Source organism: Danio rerio, chromosome 4 (assembly GCF_052040795.2).
Source record: "Danio rerio strain M-AB ecotype USA chromosome 4, GRCz13ab, whole genome shotgun sequence".
NCBI classification, from domain to species: domain Eukaryota; kingdom Metazoa; phylum Chordata; class Actinopteri; order Cypriniformes; family Danionidae; genus Danio; species Danio rerio.
Window position 1 is genome coordinate 47787051 of NC_141024.2, and position 17467 is coordinate 47804517.

General features: G+C 34.3%; 2 protein-coding genes across 2 annotated transcripts in view; one reads left to right on the forward strand and one right to left on the reverse strand.

Moving 5' to 3' along the window:
* LOC137491165 (uncharacterized) overlaps positions 1-17467 on the forward strand; it is a 514718-nt gene that overhangs the window by 426315 nt on the left and 70936 nt on the right. The window lies entirely within an intron of this gene.
* The window catches only part of LOC141381647 (uncharacterized), a 751802-nt gene that overhangs the window by 93134 nt on the left and 641201 nt on the right, over positions 1-17467 (reverse strand). The gene's annotated exons all lie outside the window — the stretch shown is intronic.

Sequence of the window (17467 nt, forward strand, 5' to 3'; positions counted from 1 at the left end):
CCATCGCCTTAACCACTCTGCCAACTCATCTCGTATACACCTTTTTCTCTGTTGGAGGCCGGACTGTGGCACATATTTGTAAATGTATGTTTCTGCAACTATTTTCGGTAAGATGACTTTCAGTTTTGATTCGATGGACTTGGCCACTTCATAATAAAATTTTGCAACAACATCCTTCAAAACGCTAAGAGAGTGAGAGTAAAACAAGTTCCACAGAAGCACCAGTCTCTCTCGAATGCCAGGACATATTAGCGACAAGGATGGGATTTAAAGAGCACAATGGATTAGCAATGCCAGCTGCTGAAGGATTGTCCATCAATATTTCACAAATGTTGAAGATGAGAGCCAATTGGAGTGATTCGGTCCAACATTGTAGCCAATCACGTTGCAGCATCTCAACATTTGCAGCCAATCGCGGACCGTAATTCTCAACATTTTCAACATTTGACCAATCAGAGTCATGGCAATGGTAAAGCTGGGGAAGGAACCGTTCCAAGATTCACCGCTAGGTGTGCAGTCAAACAGGTTAGTCAGATGTCAATCAATTTTCCGAACTGAGCCGAAGGTACACGAAGGAATAACAGGGTCATCTGGAGGCGGGTCAGAGGTCAAAAAAGTTCCTTGACCTTCAGTGATTTTCGACAAACAGCATCCTTCGACAGAGCACAGCATCGTTTTGTTTAAAGTTCAGGATTTTTTTTCTGATAGTGATTTCTTAAAAAAGATAAGAAAATCTACATAATTGCACGTATTAATGTTTTAGTGTGTTGTATTTCAAATTTGGATACTTTAATCTAAAACAGTTTAATTTATAGGAGAAAAAATGTCTGAAAAATTCCACAAAGCCATGTCAGACGCTGACTGGATTTCACGTCTGAAAAAGTTTGCTAGCACAGGAGTTTGGCCATCAGATGAGGGCAACAGGAACAGGCCAGCTCCTCAATAAAAAAAGTGGCTTGAGATTTATCAAAGGGTGTGTATTTCGTTTACATGATATAACGTTTGTTGAAATTTGCTTAACTTGTTAGGCTTCAGTACATTCAGTACAGTATTGTACATTCAGTATAATAATAATGTGTTTTAAAATGCATGTATTTTGAGATTTACGTCGAATAATTTACTATAGTTTGACCGTTTATGAGAGAGATTTGAAAAGGTGGGGGAATGGATTATGAATGTACAATACAGCATGTGGTTTTAAGGCCTGAAATGTTCCTGTCCAGTTCCTCTTATTTTTTTTTCTTATAGAGGTAAAGTCGGTTTTATATTTGGATATTCAGACATTCTCCTTAATAATATCATTTCAGAAAAAAAATTCTTTGCAAATTCTAAATAGGAAAATCATATTAGCAGACAATGATTAATGATTATCAAAGTAAAGCATTGTTGACAGGGAATTAGATAAGTGTTGATATTGTTTTCAAATCATACTTGCATGCTAATTTCGATCGAATATTCAAAGTAATATGGTAAACAATATAGAGACTTCTAAATGAACGATTGTGCAAATATAAAACCAACTTTTCCTCTATCTTTTTCTTTTCGTTTTTGGAGATACAAACTGTACACTTACATATTAGATAAATATTACACACATTCTAGAAAAATAGTTAATTTACAGAGCTATTTTGTGCTTTATTAAAGAAGTCATTGAGTTAAAATTATTTATTCTATTTTTCATGATTTTTTTTTTCAGATTGAGAAATGCCCATTGCAGTCTCGTGGACAGAGGACCTTGCACTCAAAAAAATGATATGTTGGCTTTAATTAACTTTTTTATGTCAACAGGTTCCACGTAACCGAGTTAAGTTACCTTAAAGAAAGAATATTCATCTGAGTGAACTTAAGTTAGTTACATAAAGGTAAGGTAATGTTGTTTAGTTCAATCAACACAACATTTATAATAAACTTTAATTTATTTACACTGCTAAAAAAATCCTTTAAATTTACTGAAAAATACCGGCAGTGGTTGCCAGGAATTTTCTGTAAAAATACGGAAGTTTTATATAACTGTTTTAATTTACAGAAAATAACCATATTTTATCAACTGATACAATGCTTAGTTCACAAAAACCTAGTTTAGCTCACAAAAACGTAGTCAATTAGTAGTTAATGTGTTCATGTATGTATAATTAGCAAACAGATTTTCCCTGTATTTGTAACTACACAGTTACTTTTAAACAAAAGAATATGCAGCACAACATCAGCTATCCTTAGTTTATATTGGACTTGCACACAGATGCTACTATCCTCCACAACGGTGCACCATAATAGTTCAATTTATTCTATTTCACTTGTTGGTTTCTAAATTTATTCAACATTTTATTTAATTTGTTAATTTTTGTATTTTTTTCTGTTAATATTTCACATTTAATTTTTTAGATTTTTTTATTCCATGTTCATTACTGTTTTGTTGACCATTTGTATTTAACATTTTATTTACATTGTTTATATTGTTAATACTATATTATTAATAACTAATTTATTATTTTTACATTTTCTACTCTATATTCATTACTGTTCTGTTGACAATTGTTAGACAAATAATGCATATATAAATAACTGACTACTCCCTGACTTTTAATTCTATACACTGTAGCTCTATGACATTTAATAATAACCATAAGCATAAGAGTGAGTGTGTGTGTGTGTGCGTGCACGTGCATGTGAGAAAGAGAGTGTGTGTGAGAGAGAGCTTATGTGCATGTGTGTGTGTGTGTGACATATGCGTGCGTGCCTGTGTGTGAGTGTGTGTGCATGTGTGAAAGAGAGAGAGCATGTGTGCGTGTGTGAAAGAGAGAGCATGTTTGTGTGTGTGTGTTTTCCAGAGATGGGTTGCGGCTGGAAGGGCATCTGCTGTGTAAAAACTTGTTGGATAAGTTGGCGGTTCATCCCGCTGTGGCAACCTCGGACTCTTGGTCCTCCATAATCATCACACTGAAGACTAATCATGCGTACAATTCAGGCTTAAACGTGAATAAATTATATTTTAAACATTTAATAAAATAACAGTTATTTAAAAATGCAATAACATTTTAGTGAGCAGAATAAGCTTATTATAAAGTATTCCAAACTTTTTACTGTGGCTGTATATTATAGTTATTACTACTATTTGTTGTGCAACATTTTTTTTTTTCACATGGGTGGAAGCCTTTGTTGAACTCATCTGTTTCTGATGTTTGCTGGGGAGCGATTCTGAATGTCTGGCAAATGTGCAGAGCTAAAAAAAAAAAAAAAGATCACTGTATTAAGTAGCTTGAGGGGGCATGTGGTACAGATGTTACTACTTCAATGTGTTCCTTGTACCGCCATTCATGCCGCGGCGACGGCGGTGCTTGATGCGCCAGCAGCATTTGACCGCTGGGTGGCACTTTAACCACAGATATTCAGCTTTGCCTTTTCACAATGCTAAACAGACTGTTCTGTAGGCGTAGCTTACTGTATGTGATGTGATGTGTTCAATTAAAATATAATTTTAATTTAGTTTTTCTGGTAATAGACATGCTCTTACACTATACTATGCTGTAAAAAAGATACATGGTGAGAAGTCAAAAAGCTAATATAAGAATTAAGTTATTAGCCTTCAGTGCCCGATTAAATTGCGTTGGGGTGAAAATAATGTTTTGATTTCTTTGACTATCATGGCAATGTTATAATCTCAAATCTTAAACGTGCGCATATGAAAAACAGCTAAATAATATAGATTATCCTGCCGATAGAGCACATCACCTCACAGTTTTGAACTTGCGATCACCTCAACTTACATTTAATTTTTTTTTTACCTGGTTTATTGTAAACTTATTAAGTGCAAAGAGGATTCGTTTTGGAAAATAGAATTGAAGAAATGAAAAACAACTAAAATGAAAGCACAAACATTCAGTACAAATAATTAGTCTTAAATAAATAAATAAATAAAGCAGTCTTTTAGTCTAAATATAGAGAGATGTAGTGTTTACTATTTTGATAGAACTAAGACTAGACATGTTCATTTATATTTTTAATTTACGTTTTTATTTACATTTTCGTTGTTGATTATATTTACGATCTCATTTTATGTTTCAATTATAGTACATAATAATAAACGAATAATGAAAATAAATGAATAATGAAAATATTACATAAATTAAGTCTGGCAGGTTTATTTTTAATAATTTAGTTTCAGTTCCGTTTTTTTGTTTCAAAACGTCAATGTTCTGCTTTAAAGTATAACTGTTGTTTTGTTTTGTTTTTTTACTTAATGGCTCAGTATGTTTTGTATTTTATTTTCATATTCAGTCACCTTGCATATGCGTGTGAAATATAATGCCGCATAACCGCGGAAAAAGAAGAAAAGGCTGTCAGTTAAAGCTAATTAATCAAAATAAGCTATATTAAAATACAGCATTTATGTTAATACAGGCAGAGTGTGAACAAACGGCTAAAATATGTGCTTGCCTTGTCCCGCAAGTTTATTTTTAATAATTTAGTTTCAGTACTATTAATTTTTTTCTCAAAACGTCAATAGCACCTTCAATAATCTAAACATTAAAGATGGACCGCAAGATGTGTTGAGTGGCTATATGTGAAGAACAATGGCAAATCTAAGTGTGATTATTGTAATAAACTAATAAGTTATAAAGCAGAGTCCCGACCAACAGGACTGACTAAGCATATGCGCTTGGCTCATTCTTCACGAATATAGAATTAAAATTATGGCGCGTTAGGTTCATTGTGCATCCTGCAGGTGCAACCAACAAGGGTTGTGCATTTGAGTTTAACTTTTTGAGCGTTATAAGCAGCTCGTTGTTAGTTTTTATTTAAATATATCGAGCCGAAACTAAGCAGCGCATTCTCTCCGCCTCCTCGTTTATAACCAGCGGGACACGCCACTGAAGCAGTGGAGGACACTCCGTCGTTCATAATCTTTGCTGATGTGTCGGAGTCGAAAGAATATATCAAAGAGGAATGTTCTTTTGACAGTCCCGATATGTTCAATCTTTTTTTCCCTGTCATTTCTCTTCAGCAAATTATATTTTTAAAGCTGCTTGATTCTTTTAAAACCGAAAGCAGAGCCCGTCAATTGGTGTTTTTTCATAAGATACTCCTCTATCAAGGTTTTATTTTATGAGTATTCTTTAATGTGCTTTTTAATAGTTTTATTTTATTCAAAGCAGCACCTAAAAGCGAATTTATCCTCAAAACGTGGCATGAGAGCGATGCATGTCATGTGTCGCATATTGCCTTTTTTTCTGATCTTTTTGCATAAAGGTTTTAATCAAAAGACAGGTAATTTAATTACTTTCGATGTGCTAAAATATTTGTTAAATAAATGTTATTTCAAAAAAAGCATATGCAATGTGCTCTGACAGGTAAAATCCGATTCTTTCTCTCTTTCAAGTTCAAAGCAAATTTGAATGCCAAAGGATTTTAGATATGCATATACAAGACTATGTAGTATATTAACATCAACAAATTAATAAAATAAGTAGCAAATGAGAAATAAATGACAGACAAGTTGAACAGACATTATCTCTAATTATCAGAATTGCAAGATTAAAACAGCTGAATATAGGCCTAAATAATCTAGAAAGCAACTACTGCGCGCTGATATTTCTTCTTCTTTTTTTCGGAATAACGAACAATTTCAACCGCGGGGAGATACCGACAGCTTGATTTGCAGTATTTTCTAACATGTTAGAAGCGGGCAGCGGACATCAGCTAGCCGTAAAGACGGGCCGCACAAAAAAAAACATGGCTGCCGGTGGAGAAGCGGCTGTGCCCTCAGCAGCTGATTGAGACGGAGCTGCATATCCCGAGTGCACTAAATACTCCGAGATCCGGGAGAAATTCTACCCGATAATCCAACACATACAAAACAACTTTGAGTCCCTGTCGAACAGAACCCATCTTACTGGGGGAGTGTGTGTGCTGCTGTGTGTTCACCCAACAATACCCGCTCCTGTCTCCAACACACAAATACTGGAACTCTTTATGTGGACTTACTTTTGATAATAGGCTACTATTATTACCTTTATCCTGTTTAATGTTATCAAAAATCTATTTTTATTTTTATTATTATATTTTTATTTTTTATTCTATTTTTATTTTTATTAATCATTTTTTTATTAGCCTATATGTTATTTTCATATTTGTTTGCACTACTGCCCTTTTTGCACTGTCTTGTTTGTGAGACGCGCACTGCTTTGGCAAAACGAATGTACAGTTACTTGTCATGCCAATAAAGCACCTCAAATGTGAAAATAGCCTAGGCAACAAATAACAAATAGTAGTGTAATAATAACAAAAAATGCCCTTTTCATTTTCATACAATAGGCCTATGTGTGGGTTTTGACAATATGTGTTTAATTAAGCTATAAAGATCGGATGAAATGCATAGTGAAATATGAAATAAATGTCTCTTTTGCTGAAAATTTAATTAATCTATATATTTATTATTTTAAAAATCAACTCATTTTTGCCCAGAGAAAGAGGCGCGCGGCACTAGCGGACATGGGGTGCTTTTCCAAAAAAAGACGTACAGTAACTTGCAGCTGAACTATGCACAGTTTGGGGAAAAAAAGGATATAGTGATGCATGTCCCCCAAAACCCCTAGTTTCTCTGTCGCAGATCCATCATTTAAATCAGGTTAGTTATAAGTAAAACGCACATAATGATAAAGCACACCATCATCACGAGGGCAATTAAATAAAGACAACCTAAACATATTTTTAATTGTTTATTTATGTAATGTGAGTTTTTATAACTTTGTTCTTTAATTTATTTATAACTTAGGCTATTCTATCGAGATGACACCATAAAAGGCCTTCAATGCATTGATATAGGTAATAGGGATACAATGAAAAGCCGATTTTCACTATTGACCCTGTTTTTATTCATTGACGGCTTCCCAACGCCGCTTTTCTGTTGCGCGAAAAAAAGCTGCTGCAAATAAGCAAATTTATGACAAAACAATTTTAATAGTTTCATAGTAGTAGCTGGTGTGCTTCATCTGCGTGATTCTGATTTGACATTCTTCCGCTAAACTTGCACTGTGTTGATGTGTAAATGGACTATGTGTTGATGTGTTAATGGGCTATGATCTTTGCTATTGAGTTCTCTTTGCAACTTTCAATTTTGAGGTGGGGGAAGTGGGAAGAGGCAATTCAAATGTACCATCTCTAAAAAAAAGGCCGCTTACGCGGCATTTGTGTTTATTATTACCTTATTTTTATTTTATTATTATTAATTTATTCATTCATTCTTCATTCATTTTCTTTTCGGTTTAGTCCCTTTATTAGTCTGTGATCGCCACAGCGGAATGAACCGTCAACTTATCCAGCATATGTTTTACGCAGTGGATGGCAGGAGGGCCAGCTGGGGCTTCGGGACGGAGTGAAAGGAATTTGCCCCGAGTCTGGGAAAGATGGCTTGCCGTAATTACACTATAGTTTTCCTATCGCACACATGCGCCAAACAAATAAACAAATAAATAAAATGGAAAAGAAAACATCTAGACTTATAGGCTGAGGTCTTTTTGCTTAAAATCGCCCTTATGTTTCCGTTTTAAATGTAAGGCTGTTGCATAGAATAATACAATTTTAATTTATAAGTGATTTTGCTGCGTCCCCCTTGATGTTTCAATAACGCATAATAATCTACACACCATATTAAAGACACAGCAGACATAAAGGTTGTGTGTGAGGGACCGAGCAAAAGAGCGCTCTCTTCACAGCTCTGTGGATGCTGCTAGCGGCTTCTTTCTTTTTGTTATTTATTTTGCAGATAATACACCATATGAATACAACAGAAAGACATAACACTTTACAAATTACCTTTTGTAGACTCAAAACAAGTGTCATATCTTGATAAGCCTAAGCCACATTGAAATATAATTTAAAGAATTACATTATCGGATATAATAAAATCGCATTAAATAAATAAACCAATATAAAACAAGCAAAAGCAAGCTATAACAGTTTAGGTAGGCCTATACATAAATAAAACCGTTAAAGCCAAATCAAACTTTTATTTTACAAGATATTTTCTTTTAAAAGATTTTAGATATTTTCTAAAAACAATAAACACCAGAGAAGGTTTAGAATATTATTTATAAAGTATTTGGATATGATGATAATAATCAAATCGTGCAAACAGAGCATTTTTGGGAACACGTTTCAGGTCTCTCCAGTGCATTTGGGCTGAATGTTTGACTGTGTCTAAATGAGGATGTTATAAAATATATTTTCTACCAAGTTATTAACGGATGCAGGATGCCAACAGTCGGGGGACGTTCTGGGGGCTGGGTTTGCGTTACGCGCTGCGAGCTATAGGCCGACAGTGGAAATGCGACATGACTTCGGTCTCGATGCCCATTAACACCTGAAAGACAAGCTTTTGGTTATGAGATGGGGGAAGAGGTATGTCTCCACCCTCAAGTGTTTTCCACAAACATGGTTACACAAAATCCAAAACTCCCGAGGACGGATGGCGTAACCGTAGCAAAACCTATGCGTTTTAAAACCAAACCGCAAATGGGGCCTTATGAAAATGAATGTTTCTATGCACAGCAACTTCTGGACTGAACTTGTTATTTAAAATATCTCTATTACGCTCTAGCATTCGCCAAAACGAATTTGTACATAAAAACACCGAACATAGCCTAGCTGAATAGGGTGTTGCCTGCTGAGCCATGACAGCAGCAGACAATTCCGCACGACCATAAAGCCTTCACCCGACAGTTATTTTCTAATATTCACAACGCGAGCCACAACAATAGACATGCCATGCCTATCATCCTTACAGACAACTTCGCTTTAAACTGTATTAAGGTCCCATTTACACTGCACAGCAGTTTTATATAAAACGTTAATGATACATATAACAGGCTACATTTTGATGGTGAAATAACCTTTTAAACGATGGCTTTTTATTTCAGTATTCAAACATTAAATAACGAATGCATCAAGTGAAATAACGAATATGCAAAAACACATGTATATAAATATAAAGGACTATTATAATTAGCAAAATGCTGCTCTATTTATCTTTGTATTTTTATAATTTTATTATTGTTATTTTTAATATTTTGAATTAATTAAAGCTATAGACAAATACTGCTTGACATTTTAGAAAATGTTTTGCGTATACCCAGTACCGAGAACAAACAAACAAAAACACATGGCTTGTTAATCAATTTAATCAAGCTCTAGCCATGAATAAAATAATAGACTATTTTATTATTTTAATATTTTAGACTACGGGTTAGTAATTATATTATAAATGGTTATGTTCAGATCAATGAAATAATAACTTTAATAATTCTGCTTTGCATTTTTCTATGCATTACTAACATCACTAAACCATACATTTGTTTTATAAGTTAACCAAATTTGCAGAGATTCAGCAGTTTTTTTTCTGACGCGTCAAATTCAAATACAAAACATACTGAGCCATTAAGTAAAAAAACAAAACAAAACAACAGTTATAGCTACTTTAAAGGAGAACATTGACGTTTTGAAAAAAAAAAAAATGAACTGAAACTAAATTATTAAAAAAACAAACCTGCTAGACTTAATTTATGTCCTGCGGCAAAATATTTTTATTATAATCTGCTTAAAATAGGTCAAATTATTATTATTATTTTTTGCTTTTGATTAAGCTGCATTCAACTTAAGCTCAATGTCAGCAATGTCTTTAAATAAATAATATATCTAGGCCTATTTTCATTATTCATTAATTTTCATTATTCGTTTATTATTATCTACAATTGTTGAGACATAAAATGAGATAGTAAAATATAATCAACAACGAAAATGTAAGTAAAAACAGAAATAAAAACATAAATGAATATGTCTTGTCTTAGTCCTGTCAAAATAGCAAACACTGAACATCTTTCTATATTTAGGCTGCTTTATTTATTTATTTATTTATTTAAGACTACTTATTTGTACTGAATGTTTATGCTTTCATTTTAGTTGCAAAAAGATCAGAAATTGATCTCGCACGCGCAGGGAAAAAAGGCAATTATGCGACACATGACTTGCATCGCTCTCATGCCAAGTTTTGAGGATAAATTCGCATTTAGATGCTGCTTGAAATAAAATAAAACTATCAAAAAGCACATTAAAGACTTTAATAAAAAATTAAAACATTCATAAAGGAGTATCTTATGGAAAAACACTATGGGCCCTGCTTTCGGTTTTAAAAGAATCAAGCAGCTTTAAAAAATATCTAATTTGCTGAAGAGAAATGACACGAAAAAATAAAAAATAAAAAGATTAAACATATCGGGACTGTTAAAATAAAATTCCTCTTTGATATATTCTTTCGACTCCGATACATCAGCTAAGATTATGAATGACGGAGTGTCTCTCCTGCTTCAGCAGCGTGTCCCGCTGGTTAAACGATGAGGCGGAGAGAATGCGCTGCTTAGTGAACCTAACGCGCTATTATTTTAATTCTATATTCGTGAAGAATGAGCCAACCGCATATGCTTAGTCCTGTTGGTCGGGACTCTGCTTTATAACTTAGTTTATTACAATAATCATACCTAGCTTTGCCATCGTTCTTCACATGTTGCCACTCGGCACATCTTGCGCTCCATCTTTAAACAAATGTTTACATTATTGAGGTGCTCTCCGGCGGCGAAGTTTCTGGCAGAGTAGCGAGTGAAAAAATGTGCTTGCAGAAATTGGAATCAAAATTTAAATTATATATAACAAGCATCGTATTCTTTCTAATCCTTGCCCAGTTTTAATACAAGTTGTTTTTATATTTGTGGCTGTGAAGTTTATTAAGAATATATAGCCTACTTTATTTTTTTTATACTTTAAGTGATCTGCTTGAGGTAGTTCACGTATATCAATAGTAAGTTTTAGCCTAAGTTTACATCAATAACATAATGTGTATTGTCCTTTACCATACAAAAAAAAACAAGAAAAAAAACATTATTATACATAGTTGCCTTTAGCCTATATAAAAAGGCCGCAAATGCATTAAAAGGCAAGCGCATATCTTAGCCTTGAGTTTGTTCACACTCTGCCTGTATTAACATAAATGCTGTATTTTAATATAGCTTATTTTGATGAATTAGCTCTAACCTTTGACAGCTTTTTCTTCTTTTTCCGCGGTTATGCGGCATTATATTTCACACACATTTGCAAGGTGACTGAATATGAAGTTAAAATACAAAACATACTGAGCCATAAGTAAAAAAAACAAAACAACAGTTATAGCTACTTTAAAGGAGAACATTGACGTTTAAAAAAAAAAAAAAAAACTGAACAGAACTGAAACTAAATTATTAAAAATAAACCTGCAAGACTTAATTTATGTCCTGTGGCAAAAATAATTTTATTATACTTTTAGTGATCTGCTTAAGGTAGGTCAATTTATTTTTCTCAGTGTTTCACGTACTGTACGGCAATGTCTTTAAATAAATAATTTATTTAGGCCTATTTTCATTATTCATTTATTTTCATTATTCGTTTATTATTCGTTTATGTACAATTGTTGAGACATAAATGAGATAGTAAAATATAATCAACAACGAAAATGGAAATAAAAACAGAAATAAAACATAAATGAAAATGTCTTGTCTTAGTCCTATCAAAATAGCAAACACTGAACATCTTTCTATATTTAGGCTGCTTTATTTATTTATTTATTTATTTATTTAAGACTACTTATTTGTACTAAATGTTTGTGCTTTCATTTTAGTTGTCTTTTACTTCTTCAATTCTATTTTCCAAAACGAATCCTCTTTGCACTTAAAAAGTTTACAACTTAAAACTTTTGCACTTAAAAGCGTGTTAACAAATTTTAAATGATTAATGAAGGAATTATAATGCTTTGACTTATTGTTTAATATCATTTACAAGCACAGTAGCTGTATGGGCTATTTCTGTCCGTTCGCATCCCGTCCCTTTGCGCCCCCTGGCGGCTCATTCACAAACTGCGGTCATACACTAAAAACAGAGCGGCACCTATTTCAAACGGCGGCGGTACCAGCCGCGGCGTTAATAGCCACTTTGAACTCTCACCTACTGTACATCTAACGCTCATTTTAATTCTTTTTAGTTGTTTCTAGGTTTTCGGGTGTTGTAGTTCTTTATTTCGATAGTCCTATTGTAATTTGCGGTATTACATCTACAAAATGCTCAATTTGCAATAGCCAATCAGCTTCCTGTTATTAAACTCAGTGCGTGCGACAAATCATCGTTGTGTTGGCAGAAGTTTGCTTTATTTTACTGACAAATGTGGTAAGCGCAGTTTTAAAAATAAAGAGCGCATTCATGTAATACAATCTCTTTGCTTACCCACCGGTTTCATCTGTTCGTGAACAAAACTGCACATGAGCACTCTAAACACTGGCTGCTCACGTGCAAATGATGATGCAGACTCACAATTTTTGTGTCTTGTGTTTCCTCCTCCTTTCGTGCTTTTGCTCTCCAGAGATGCTTCAGCATACAGCAGTATTAAGAATAGTGAACTGATAAAATGAAATACAGTTTAGTTTTACTACAGTAAAGTGTGGTGAATTGTAGTATAATATACTCTATATTGTAAAAAAAATAAAATAAAAATACAGCATTGAAGATTGTACTTTACTGTACTTTTTCAAAACACTGTACAGCAGAAACGTGTTCACTTTATTTTAGTTGCCATGATAAAATGGGATTGATTGTGAGATTTATTTGAAGAGTAAATAGTACAGTATGCTATAATACCTTATTAAGTTCCATATTTTATATCAGTTAATTTCTGCTTACATTAGTTATATTTAAATGTTTTTTATTTTTTTATTTTATTATTATGGTGCACCTTATGGATGTTTAATAAAAGTTTTAAAATACAACTATTCTCTGTGTCTTTAAGTGTTTGAAACTGGAAATATATCATGTACCATACAGCCAAAACTATTATGGTTTATTAGATTAAAAATGTAATATGTAAGTATATTTTGGTTATTGGTAATAAATAGTGCACCAATATAAATCATATCAAAAAGCACAAAAGGAAGAGGGAACCATGTACTAAGAGCGCACAAGAAAGTTTGTGCTTGAGCAGTGCTTAATTGAGAGTGAGAAAATTTGAGCACAAGCAGCGTATTATATTTGAGAGCTCGCATGCAGTTTTGTCCACAGAGGAAATCGTTGCACGAGCAAAGAGATTCACTTGCTCATAGTACATGAATATGCTCTTGACTTGTAATACTTTATATGATACATTTGTCAGAGAAATAACGCCGTAGTTAAATAACGCCATAGTCTGATTTTACTGTCTGTTTCTTTTGACCGCCCCTTGTTATTTATTAGAATATCTCAATGGCAAACATGTCAAGTATAAAAGCCTCAGCTGTTTTGTGAGGTGTGCGCTGCTGCACCAGGCAAAACTGTAAATCAGCATTAAGATGTTTGTTTATTTCTGTAGTTCAATGGTGCATCTAACCTGTCTTTAGTACTGTTCAATAAGAATACATTTATTTTACCACTAATTTTGTGATTGTACATTTTCTCTCGCTTGTTTTTGATATTGCAATATAGTTCTTAAATTTAATACTTAATGGTCTTAATAAGGTCTTAAAGACTTAAATTTAACATTATGATATCTGCACAAGCCCTGTTGATTGTCATCTGGCAAAGAAAATAAAATGAATAAATAAGCACTTAAAGCTGATTTTATTGGAAAAACAATATAAAAGGTTACAAATACTTACTCAGTCATATATATATGTTATTATTTTAATTTTATATTTTTAGATGCTGCTCTCCCATATTTCCTGGCCTACAGAGAGTGACAGTGAAGATGAGGAATACTCTACTGATGAAAAGGACAGGATCACAGGGTATCTAAAAAAATTCATTAAGACAGGTATGTACTTTATAGTTTTACAAATTTTGTGTGTGTATATAAAGAGTTTAGATGCAAAAACCTCAATGCCGTCTGAAAATTTCTTCTTAAATGAGCATTTTTAGGAGGCTCCTGCTTGCAGGTTTAGTATTTTCAGTTTTACATCAAAGGATAAGTCCTGTTTATCGTCTTTATAGTGAAATAACGTAAGATAAACAAAGGAGGCTTTTTTATGGTATTTTCAGATGACTCTTAAAGGTTTTTGCATCTGAACTCTTCATAAACGCACACAAACACACACAAAGTTCTGGCTGGTTTTTGAATCTGATTGGCTAATAGCTGTACTGGTCCAGCTCCTTCACCCTTGTGTATTACTCCACCCACAACAACCAGAGGACACTCTACAATTTGACAAATTTTGCTGCTGGTAGGCAACATCATGTACTTTTAAGGCTTTTTTTAGTTGAGAATGCAGTTGTTTAGATTGCAGTTTATTTATAAAGATAATGCCTATTTTAAAATATTTATAATTTCTGAGAGACATCGCGTCAGCGGCCATTAAGGCTGATCTTTACTTTTGCGTCAAGCGCACGCGTATGCTACGGTGCTGACGCATAGCCCTACGCCGTGGCCATCGGCGTTGCTTGCATGCACCTCCTGGCGAGCCCTGCGAGCCCAATGGAGCGATTGTTTACAAGTGTGGAGTCCTGCGAAGGAGCTCCTGGTGGAAAGTTTTGTTTTGTGTTTACCTAATAGTTAAAGTTGTTGCACGTCCACCAGTTCCTGCCTCAAAATGAGTGAGTTTGAGCCACTTGTACATCCCGGAAGCGTTCAAAACATACAAAACACAGGCGAAGAAACTTGACACAGAGACACATTAACACCTCACTGCCAACTAGCGTTTTGGAAGTGTTAATGCAGACCAACAGAGACAGCGCCGCAGAAGTATAAATGCACAGTTACGTGCGTTGCATGCGCTGTTGGTTACGCCGGTCCCTTGACGCGGAAGTATAAAGCAGGCTTTAGCCTGCCATTGAGGTGACCTAAGATGGTTGACGTTGTCTATCTACAAGACGGCGACAGGACCAGATAATAAGCCCTTAGAAGATTAAAACAGCCTAATTTCTAACTACAGCTAATCAAATCATTATTAAACTGGCAAGCATACCTGCCAAGACTCCCGTTTTTCCCAGGAGCCTCCTGTATTTCAGACCAATTTTACAGTTTCCGCTCGCAGCAGCCACCCTAAACCTGGTGCTTAATACAGTTACTAACACCATAGTACAGTTACTTTCCTATCGGAGACAAATGTTGGCAGGAATGCTTTTAAGTAATATTCTAAGTCGATCTCTACTTTTTTATGTTGTTGTGCTGTATTTATACTGAGTTATACCATATATATATATATCCAGTGTATTGAGTGTGAGATGTGATTCCCATATCAGGAATATGTGTTGTGTTGGCAAAAAGAAAGAAAAATGCCTGCATCTGTTCAGCATTTTTCATTATCGCAAACACAGCGTCAGTCTGGTAGGGATTTGGGCTGCTTTTTTCAGGGTTACCTATTGTAATATGCAGATTGCAACATATAAATACTGTAGACTGTAACACTGTAAGAAGATATCTCTGTAGACTTATTGAATTTCATGTCAAGTTCAGCCTTATAATCTTAAAATGGGAGCAAAATCAACTGTTTTGTTATCACTTTACACACTATGCTTGATAATCATTTAAACACTAGCTCTAAATTGATGTTGGTGAATTAGCAAATGTTTCTGCTGTTCTGACGTCAGCTGCAAATGTGAATGAATGGTGAAAAAAATAGTTCCTTATACAAAAGGGTTTTTAGACTCTCCTTGGTTGATTTTTTTTTTTTTTATATACATGATTATGCTACTGAACTGCTGTATAAATGCAATATCCCACAAGTAGCAGTGCAATATGGCTGTATATCAGCAATGGCTGAGTGCCTTGGTGTCCCACCACTTAAGATATACAGCCATATTGCACTGCTATGAGTATGATATTGCGTTTATACAACAGTTATATGGCATAATCTTGTATATAAAAAAGAAAATCAAACAGAGAGTCTCAAACCTATTTGAATGAGGAACTACTGTCATTCACATCTGGAGATAACTGCCAGAACAGCAGAAACTGCTGCTCATTCACCAACGTCACTGTAGAGCTAGTGTTTGAATTATTCTCTAGCGTAATGTCTAAAGTGATGACAAAACTAGTGATTTTTGCGCACATTCTAATTTTATAAAGCTAAACAGCATGAAATGACATCAGTCTACAGAGATTTCCCAGTATTTCTCTGCAATGGGGAGATCAGAATAATTAACCCTGAAAGAGCCACAGCAAAGAAAACACTACCAGATTACTATGGTATAAATACAGCACTACAACATACGAAAAGGAGAGATCAACTTAGTGTCACTTATCTTTTTATAAAAATAAAATTGATCATTTAATCAGCTGTAGTTTTAGTAAATTTGCTAGTTTTTCTGTCCATAAACAAGTTCATTCCCACCTGAAAAGCCTCAAAAGTACAGTTTGTCAAACTGTAGTGAGTCTATTAATCTACTATCACTATGTGTGTGGACTGATAAACAAGGGTTGAGAGGCTGGACCAGTGCTGTTATTGGAAAATATCGCTGGGCTATCAGCCAATCGGATTTGAGAACCAGACACAACTGTTTTATATATATATATGTATATATATATATATAAATGAGTGCTGTCAAAATTAGTGCGTAATTTAAAATATTTAACACGTAAAAAAAAAGTTGCAGTTTTTTTTTTTTTTTTTCCTGTTGTGGCCGACATGTGGTAAACATGCAAAGAAATATGGATAAGTCCAAGGAAGCACATTTTGTAGGCAAGTTTCAGTATAAAACAATTAATGTCACATTACTGAGCTATCCAGAATTTCGGGTGTTTTCATTTTTAACTTTCGTCTTCTGTTTTAATGGAATTAGATACCGCATGGCGAACGGAAAGAAAAACTTTTGCATTTCATGACTCAGTGGTTCTTTAAGGTAATCAAAAGTCGCTGCTGACATGGTAGACTCTTAATAAGAGTATTATCTTAATCATATTAAAATCTGAGTATTGGTGTCCAAGTAAATGAAGTCAAAGACAGCGCATTTATCTGCCCTTCAGCTCGCGCCCTCAAATGTTTTATTAAGTTTGACGTGTTTCCTTCATAAACGAAAGTTTTGTAAAGCGTCTGCTTCGCATCGTTGTGTCAGAATGTTTGTTTAATACAGCCATACTTTAGAATGCTTAGTTTAAGCAAATATGATGAAGAGATCATGCGTGTTGAATCTGAAGGGAGTTGCTCCAGCTGCCCTGACCTCTGCGCGTTAAGTGTTTGTGAGTGTGTGTGTCTGTGTGTGTGCGCGCGAGAAACCTACCAGCAACAAACCTTCCTATTGTCCGTAGCCACTAAATCTAAAAGTTCAGAATTGCAGGGAGATGGCTTGGCACTCTCAGCTCACATCATTCAAAAGAAACGGTCCACATTGTCCCCCGATAATGTCAACAGACTGGACTGTTATAGCAACTGTCTGAATGTAAAGGAGGACTGAGCAAAATTGTTTCTGTTTTATAATTAATGTTCTTAACTCA